This window comes from Paramormyrops kingsleyae, chromosome 15 (assembly GCF_048594095.1).
Source record: "Paramormyrops kingsleyae isolate MSU_618 chromosome 15, PKINGS_0.4, whole genome shotgun sequence".
NCBI lineage: Eukaryota > Metazoa > Chordata > Actinopteri > Osteoglossiformes > Mormyridae > Paramormyrops > Paramormyrops kingsleyae.
In genome coordinates, this window is record NC_132811.1 from 3,938,355 (window position 1) to 3,945,717 (window position 7,363).

Consider the following 7,363-nt stretch of genomic DNA (forward strand, 5'->3'; position numbering starts at 1 on the left):
GTTAGTTATGTAAAGCAAATAACACTTATAAAAGACGCATTATTTTCATTCTTTATTCCCCTTGCAGAAGGGAAGATAAGCTTTAAAAAACACAGTCTGCTTCTGCTCCACCACTGCCCAAAATACAGCAGAAAAAAAGGGCTTGATTGAGAGCTACCAAGGAAAAGAAAGGCAGGCCAGGACTGCAGCAATCACCATTCCAGGAAGCATTATCTCAGTGTTCTTGAGTGCTGCCGCTAAAAATACAAGAGGGAAGGTCTGGGCAAACGTGGAGGTGCACACTCCTACAGTCTAAGGCCGTTTCTGTTTTCAGAGGACATACCAAGAGGTCTGTATTATGCTGGAGTCTGCTCAACAAGCACCGTCTTCTACATGAGCACTCCTAACCTGAGTATAATTAATACTGATACTATTTTCTTGGGGAGGAAAAAATAAATAAATCAATACCAGTACAAATGTGCCTTTTCTACAACTACAAAATAAGTTCTGTGTTCCAGCTTAACTTAACCTTGCGAAACTTAAAGTGGGCTAACAAAACACAAAAAAAAAGCCTATATTTATTTTCATTCCACTACTCTGCACTACACATGACACATACACTCAATAAACTGATTACATAAAGATCCTGAACCTCTGGTTCTTCACATCGTACAGTGGTGACATTTGACATGACACACTTGTGTCTTAGTAACAAACACACAAATCTGCAAGGCAAAAAACTTGGTTGGCATATGAATTTTGCTGTTAGAGCTTCATCTGACATTTCCTGCATTACACTTAGAATGGGCCAAATTAAACATTAAACCAATATGGAACAATAAAATGTGAGTGCTTTCATCCATCCATCTTCTGTAACCGCTAGTCCTGTTCAGGGTCGCGGGGGGGGTCCAGAGCCTATCCTGGAGGCTACAGGCGCAAGTGAGAGAACCACCCAGGATGGGGCGCCAACCCATAGCAGGGCACAGTCACACACCAGTCACCTATAGGCAATTTGGCAACCCTAATTAACCTCAGCGTGATTTTGGACTGGGGGGGGGGGGGGGGGCCAGAGCACCTGGAGGAACGAGTGCATTCATTACCATTCAAAAAAAATTAAATACCATGGCCGCATTTTATGGATATTAAGCTTAATGATAAATCTAGTTTATGATGAACAGTGAGATTAGCTAAACCCTGAGATTACCCCATATTCCATATCCCATCTCCCTGACTGTCCTGATTCTTTCAGAGTACAGACCCAGAAAACTACTAGAAAACACATTTAAACTGGTAAACGCATCTCTGACTGAAGCTTAGTAACCATGTGAAATTTGGCCATTGAAGAGTCAACTTCAAGTATTTCCCAGTATTTCAGAACAAGACTTATTACATGTAGTTCGGGTTTAAAAGTGACACAAGATGACAATCAAAGTAACGTTGAGCCGATGGGTTACACAAGTACCTTATGAAGTACATTTATCATTACAATGTCTAAAGTGAACAAAACATTTTCCTTAATTCAACTACCTTCCCACCTTTTATCGTCTATATTGTCATCTTCGGAAAACCTGGTAGTGACATCAGCCTGGCAGGAGATCTGAGATGATCTATTCTTGGATAAAACGATACAGTGCAGGAATCCTCAGGGTGGCAAAGCTATTAAGGGTTTTGGAAGTGGGAGTGTGTGTACCCTCATGTGTTACTGGCACCTAGAAGCTCATCCTTCCACAAGTTCTCCAATTCACACTTTAGACCAACCTTTCTTTTCAAAGTTTCATTTCAGCAGGACTCTCTCAACTGGAATTACCATACAACAATATTGAAAACACGCAAATTCCAATCAAATATTTCTTTAAAATCCAAATGCAATGTCCCAATGCTACTCTTGCTTTACATTATTTTGAATTATTCTTGTTTCTAACTTATTATTCTACGGCCTCCTCTTTCAGGTACACAGGTAAATATAGAAAATATGCAAACATATAAACATTATGAATTACTAATATTAGACTTCAGAATTTAAATCATCTTCAGAAATTTATTCCACAGATGTAAACTTTCTAATACCAGACACAGCTAAGGGTGACCGTGGCTCAAGAGGGCAGCTTTGTCGCCTCTAACATTTAGCACTGAGGATTCGAATCCTAACCAGTGTATGTCACAAGGATTTCCTGCTTACACTCCCCCCTCAGCAGAACAAAGATGGACATTTAGATAAAACTGGCATGACTAAGTTTCCCATCAAATGTGTTTACGGCCTGACACCCCTCTCAGGGTGCAGCCCTCCCTTGCTGAATATGCTTTACATGAAGGTTCCTGGCTCTACAATCTTGTCCAGGCTAAGAGGTTGGAAGATGGATGGGCACGATAAGACTGACCAGAATCTGAAATGCTCACACTGAGATCCTTGCCATTACGGCTGGTTAATGGCTATTACAATGGGAAGGGGGTAACCATACATGGCGAGAGATACGCCAAAAGGATTTATCATGGTGACTGATCTAGTGACAGCAGAGACTTCATCAATCGGACAGACCAGGGCCACTAGTATCACATGATTTTAAATAATTAGAAGAAACAATCAGTAATCATTGATATGAAGCACTTTTCACGGTGCTTTAAAGCCTAGTTCTATATAAATCCATGTCCATTTACATGTTTTACAAAGCTAGGAAAATGGGTAACTAAGAGCATTTTACAGTAGATTAATATTTGGCAATGAACGAGTTTTACATTTTTAAAAAAAGGCCATACAAATGAAAGCGGCTCGCAGTAGCAACAAAAAGCGCCATAAAAATCCCTACGTTTGCAGTAATTTGTGTCAGCACAAATACTGTCATATATTAATATGAGTTTTGTAAAATAGAAAATAATTCTGAATAAGCCAGAAGAAAAACTGAGCCAACACAAAAGGAATATGAGATTAGAAAGGGAGACCACAGACAGCTTGTGGGCTAAGAATGTGGACTGAAACATGATAACCACTTCAGAACAAGAATGACTATGCTGTAGTGTCTGAGAAAGGTACAAAATCTATAATTCCCCAGTATACTTTAGTGTAAAAATGGATAAAAAAAATCATAAACACATAAAAACTATCTGCAAGTCCAGCACATGCATAATTACAAGTATACAAACACAAAACAATCAAAATGAATCCTACTCTGAAACACACAGACTTGCAGAGCTTAATGTATAAAAGTTCCATTAACACTGAAACACAGCGAAACGACTATAATACGTCCAAAAATAAAACGGGATACAGTATGAAGATACTCTCCAGCTCTCAAGGATTACAGCTGTAACCCCTGATGAGCTTCTCTCTAAAAAAATTAAGGGCATGACCTGCAGAAAAATGGAGCACAAAAACACCCAGTTAGGAGAACATGAAAAGGCAATAATTTATCATCATTTTAGGAAAAAAGCATATATGCTTTTATAAGCTCTGAACATTAGAAGTTTTTAAATAAACGCTGAAAAAATAAAAAACTGTCACATAAGCAGCTTCTTAATTCTGCAGTTATAATAGCTTAATTTATAGCTATGTTTTATCTACTGAGTACCTATTTGTTCATTCATCAAACCATATCAGCTTGAAATACACATATACAGAGTCATTTTCATTTCTTCCCATTTCAGTTGCTGACTGCACACTTTAAAGGAGTCTAGTAAACTTGTATTAATTTTAACACACCTTGATATTTTGTTCAATTAAAATTAGGCATTAAACAGATGCACATTTGCCATGTGGAGTTAATGCTAGGTAAGGCAAATTGATTATTGTAATTAAATACATGATATTACCTCTATTTAAAGGAAACTGAGTTGACCTTTACAAGCAATTACATCCAGCTTAATACACACTCTGCACTATAACCACTGCCGAAAGAGTGGTGTTTCAACAGCAGTGTCAGTGTACAACCAACGATTCACAGCCTCCCCCGTTCATTGCTATTTCCATATTAGTGCAGGTCTTCTCTAATCAACATGACTTGAATAATCTGCACCTCTGTGGAGAATCATCAATCCCTCTCAAGCGCGAAATGCACCATGTAAATTTCATTGTTTGCATGAAGGATTCCATGTGGGTTAATGTTGCTCTCATTAGTAATAATACAAATGACCCCAGGACAAAGTCACTGAATGCAGTCTATGGTAACGATACATTACTCTGACAAATGCCACCCAATGCTTGAAATATTCCATTTATAAGCCTGAAAAGAGTAAGAGCATAAAGAACAGAGAGACATGCTGCAGCTTTTAGGGAATACAGGTGCATATGATCACAGTTAATTGTTTGTACATGGCATTTTTACCACATGAACTGGACAGTAACATTCTACATAATGATTCTCAAATTTTCTTAGTTTAATTCATTTTATTAACTGAAAGACTAAAACAATTGCTAATAATATATGAAAAACGACTGAACAAATATCAGTTCCACTGACCTCAATAAAAGCAATTAACATTTTGCATTTTAAGTGAGGGTTAGAAATATTGTATAAACGTTAAATAAAAAATATTTTCCACTCCCACACTAAGACACTCGTCACATTTCTCTAAAAAGTTGTCCAATGATCTTTAACACACAGTCGAACAAAGTCATTTACCTATTCCAATACACTGAATCATTTCAAAAACATTACCTTGCGCCCATTACTAAAAAAAGGCACACAGCTGAAACGTCCTCAGCACTTGGCAGCCGGGTAACTTTTGGAAGTGGCCCACAATCTACTTATTGTTATAGGTAGCCTTAGATCTCTATATTTACGGCAAGTTGCGTTATCCGAGTTCCTGAAGGCAACATATTTTCAAGATGACCCCCCCCACACCTAATTTCAAAGCAGCTAATCGGTACTAGATCATCACACATAACCAACCTGGATGAAACCCGTAAATAAAATACGCTGTAAATAAAACGAAAAGCACACAGCTAACTAGCGGGTTGCTAAACTTCAGACGTTACCAGCCCTGTCTGGCATAAAACTGCAAGCCTGCTAAACGCGGCTTACTCGGTATCCCGTCCTGCGGTCGATGGACCTTTGCTTTGGACCCCCCACCATTTATATAAAACTATTTTAGCCGCTAGCTCGTTAGCTAGCTAGCCAGCCAGCAGGCAACTAGAGAAGCTTATGTGGCCTATTGAGCCACTGCTGCCGGAACAAGTTTAAACAGGACATGGCTACAGTATCGCAAATGTACCACACTCAGCCCGGCAGTCATTTAACTACCAGCCGCGCTGCAAAAGATATCGCACACGTCCGTTTGCGTTTGGAAAACGACCGAAAATGACCGCCTGTGCCTCCTTAAGCTGCGTTTGTTTTCAATACAACAGTAATATCAACTGGGCAACTCCTTAATCCTTAACAGCGAGATCCATTTAATTTGCCTTTCAGTCGATCTAACGGACAAACACCGTCGAGCGCGCCGCCGGCCGTTAAAGGGGGGGAACTCTACCTGTTCAAGTGCAAGTTTACAGCAGGAAACCCCCCATTTTGACGGTATTCGGTGCAATTTTTCGCGATTGCATATCCCTCTCCCTCGCTCTGCCTTGCTGTTGTCTCTAAGCTCCGCCAGTCCACAGGCGACCGCTCAACGTTCCACTGAAATCCCAACGCTGTCGTTACGATGCAAAACTGCCGTAACCGGTTTTGAGAATAAGTAGTCGGAGGGAAAAGGGCCCTTACCGCCTTTGGGGGACGTAGTGCGCAGCGTTAGCGCGACGCTTCCAGCAGGATAACCGGCGCTTCCTTGCGTATCTGACGTAGCGATACCCAAGGAATTCGGATTTGGCGGATTGCAACGCTATTGCCGTAGTCAGAGGCGAATGCAGCACGCTACTTCGTTCATCCCGACTCAGGATCGATATGGCTGAGCTTAATAGCTTTTTCCATGCAAGTATTCTGAGTAGTCAAATGAACGAAAGCTACAACGAATAAAGACTTTAAACTACATTATGATATTGCTTAGTTTAATCGTAGGAGACGACAGAGCTGTTTAATAAATCGAAAACTAATAAGATAATGCGCCGGTAGTCAACTGTGCACACGACTGGTATTATTAGTTTTCATTTAATTCACAGCTTAAGCATTTGGGTCGCATGCACTGTCAGTCCGAGACATGGTGTAAGCCGTAGATCTGACCATGTCTATGTATATTTGAGAAGTTACAGAGTCCATTATTCCTACGCAAAATGTCCTAACAATTTGGTATTTTGTGTAATGATACTTCTGCAATTATAAGCATGGTATAATAAAATGTATCCGGTTCCCACAAATAATTAAAAAGTAAAACCTAACTAACGATTTTATAAAGTAGGAGTCCTTTGTCACTTGTAAACTGTAAAATGTTTCGTAAAGCTAGGTGAATTCTGCAGAACACCTGGGTTTCTTCCACTTCGATTATAGATTCTGCTCATGGTGTGGGCTCCCGGATTTTTAGTGACATTGCATACAAATGTGTGCGTAGGTGAGCACCCTGTGATCCAGTACAAGACGGTGGGATGGATCCATCTGGATAGATTTTAAGACCATCTTCAGGCGTCATTAAAATTGGACATATAGAGCTTTTACAATTTAGATTACATGTAGTTACTACAATACAAGGCTCAAATAGGTATATCCACTCTAGGGTCAATTTACAAATTGATTTTTAAGGACTTGCAATCGGGCAAGCAATTTAGATGAATCGGCACTTTGCTGAAAAGTACGTGCGCAATTTTAAAAATTCTATTTACATTGCATATTTCTGTTATTGATTGGATACTGATAGTTTAATCTTTTAAACCTTTATTTATTACATTAAAATGTGAAAAGTAACGCACATGTTATTCAAGGGTTTAAGATTGTTCAGTGGAGTTTCTGAACTAAGTATTCACAGCAATGGGAAAACTAGGGAAATCACATTAATTTGCGAGTTTTGTCTGTTTTTCTTCCATTGTTTTACTAGCCAGTCTGGAGGAAGTAATCTGGCAAAACTTCCAGATGATTTCCTTTTTAATCATCTGATCTTTCCTAGCATAACCATGACAAAACAAAAACCAAAACAAAGAACAAGATTTTTCAAATCAGTTAAACTTAAAATCCACTTTGGCCACAATAAAGACAGTATGTAAATATTCTCAGTAGTTTTTGTGTGTTTTATTTTACATATTCAAGGCCCCCTGTCAAGTGCTGAGCTCTCTGAATCTGCCAGGGTACCCATATCCCTCCTTTGATAACAATCTGATGAAAATGGAGGCGCACGTTGTTCCAAAATCAGAAAAAAATCCATCTTTTTCAGAAACGCTTGTACTTCTTGATGGAAAATTCTTAGAGGGATGTCCAGTGAATATGGATTTTTTTATTTTCTAAGCAGAACCATAGAAGAGACAGAGTGCCTT

At 39.2% G+C, this 7,363-nt stretch overlaps 1 protein-coding gene across 4 annotated transcripts in view; it reads right to left on the minus strand.

Annotated features, from left to right (window-relative positions):
• LOC111860241 (casein kinase I-like) overlaps window positions 1-5,806 on the minus strand; it is a 31,876-nt gene extending 26,070 nt beyond the window's left edge. The window contains exon 1 of one of the 4 annotated variants that reach the window (XM_023843730.2): window positions 5,670-5,806. The gene's annotated coding sequence lies outside the window, so the exon portion shown is untranslated. Of the gene's footprint in view, window positions 1-4,628; window positions 5,381-5,439; window positions 5,637-5,669 lie in introns of those variants that run through there. The other 3 variants (XM_023843729.2, XM_023843732.2, XM_023843731.2) reach the window with 3 other exon arrangements.
• Between the last annotated feature and the right edge of the window lie 1,557 nt (window positions 5,807-7,363).